Raw genomic sequence first — 2164 nt, 5'->3', positions numbered from 1 at the left:
GGCGTGAACCCGGGAGGTGGAGCTTGCAGTGAGTCAAGATCACGCCACTGTACCCCAGCCTGGGCGACAGAGCGAGACTCCGTCTCAAAAAAAATTAAAAAATAAATAATTAATTAAATAAATAAATAATAAACTAAATCAGACTATGTTGTATTTCAGGCAGTACTTGTTAGATGACAAAAATAAAATTTAGGCCAGGCATGGTGGCTCACACCTATAATCCCAGCATTTTGGGAGGCTGAGGCAGGGGGATCACTTGAGGTCAGGAGTTTGAGACCAGCCTGGCCAATATGGTGAAAACCTGTCTCTACTAAAATACAAAAATTAGCTGGGTGTGGTGGTGCACACCTGTAATTCCAGCTACTTGGGAAGCTGAGGCACAAGAATCACTTGAACCCAGGAGGGAGAGATTGCAGTGAGCAGAGAGGGTGCCACTGCACTCCAGCCTGGGCGATAGAGTGAGACTCTGTATCAAAAATAAATAATTTAATTTAATTTAATTTAACTTAAACCAGATTTCTTTGGTCCTAATTTTAAAATAATTTCAATAATTTTAACCAGTGAGTAAAAATATCACTCCTTTCCTTTTTATTACTCAAATATATTCTCACTCACTGTAAGAACCTGTCTTCTATCTCTATAGGTGTGACATAAATGCTAATATCATCTTTAACAGTATTTCAGAATCCAAAGCTACCCTTTCTTTCACTCACTTCTGAACATTACCCTTCTTAAGTAAAGTTGCTCTGTTTGAAAGAATCATATTTGCCCATATGTTCAACAAGCCTAAGCATTTTTCTAGATCATTATCAAATGTCAAGGTTCACAAGTTTTTCAAATGTACTTAATGGCACTTAATGTTTCCATACTGGGGGAAATTTTTTTTAAAAAAGAAGAGGGGTGGGGCTTGGTGACTCACCTCTGTAATCCTGGTACTTTGGGAGGCCAAGACAGGTGGATCGTTTGAGCCCAGGAGTTTGAGACCAGCCTGGGCAATATAGTGAGACTTTGTCTCTACAAGAAACAATTTAAAAACTAGCCAAGCATAGTGGCATGTGACTGTAGTCCCAGTTACTGAAGAGGTTGAGGTGGAAGGACTGTTTGAGCCCAAAAGGCAGAGGTTGCAGTGAGCTGAGATCGTGCCACTGCACTCCAGCCTGGGCGACAGAGCTAGACTCAATCTCAAAAAAAAAAAAAAAAAAAAGTAGGACTGGGTGCAGTGGCTCACACCTGTAATCCCAGCACTTTGGGAGGCCGAGGCAGGTGGATCATCTGAGGTCAGGAGCTCGAGACCAGCCTGGCTTACGTGGTGAAACCCCATTTCTACTAAAAAAAAATACAAAAAATTAGCCAGGCATGATGGCAGGCACCTGTAATCCCAGCTACTCAGGAGGCTAAGGCAGGAGAATCGCTTGAACCTGGGAGGGAGGCGGAGGTTGCAGTGAACCAAGATCGCACCATTGCACTCCTGCTTGGGCAACAAGAGTGAAACTCTGTCTCAAAAAATAAATAGGGTAGGCACAGTGGCTCACACCTGTAATCCCAACACTTTGGGAGGCTGAGACAGATGGATCACCTGAGGTCAGGAGTTCAAGATCAGCCTGGCCAACATGGTGAAACCCCATTTCTACTAAAAATACAAAAATTAGCCGGGCATGGCGGCACACCTGTATTTCCAGCTATTCGGGAGGCTGAAGCAGGAGGATATCTTGAATGCGGGAGATGGAGGCTGTGGTGAGCTGAGATTGTGCCACTGCACTCCAGCTTGGGCGACAGAGTGAGACTCCATCTCAAAAAAAAAAAAAAACAAAATAAATAAATGATAAAAAGAAAGATAAACTTTCAATAGTAATTAAAAAGCTTACAAATACATAAATTTAAGAGCTATGAATATTGTATCTTTGGATTGCATCATTTCACTATTATATAGGCTCTAGGATAGTTCATTTTCTTAAATAAAAATAAACTAACTGGCCAGGCGCGGTGGCTCACGCCTGTAATCCCAGCACTTGGGGCCGAGATGGGTGGATCACGAGGTCAGGAGATCGAGACCATCCTGGCTAACACGGTGAAACCCCAGTCTCTACTAAAAATACAAAAAATTAGCCAGTTGCGGTGGCAGGTGCCTGCAGTCCCAGCTACTCAGGAGGCTGAGGCAGGAGAA

This window comes from Mandrillus leucophaeus, unplaced genomic scaffold (genome assembly GCF_000951045.1).
Source record: "Mandrillus leucophaeus isolate KB7577 unplaced genomic scaffold, Mleu.le_1.0 Scaffold128, whole genome shotgun sequence".
In the NCBI taxonomy this organism is placed as follows: domain Eukaryota; kingdom Metazoa; phylum Chordata; class Mammalia; order Primates; family Cercopithecidae; genus Mandrillus; species Mandrillus leucophaeus.
This window is presented reverse-complemented; position numbering follows the sequence as displayed.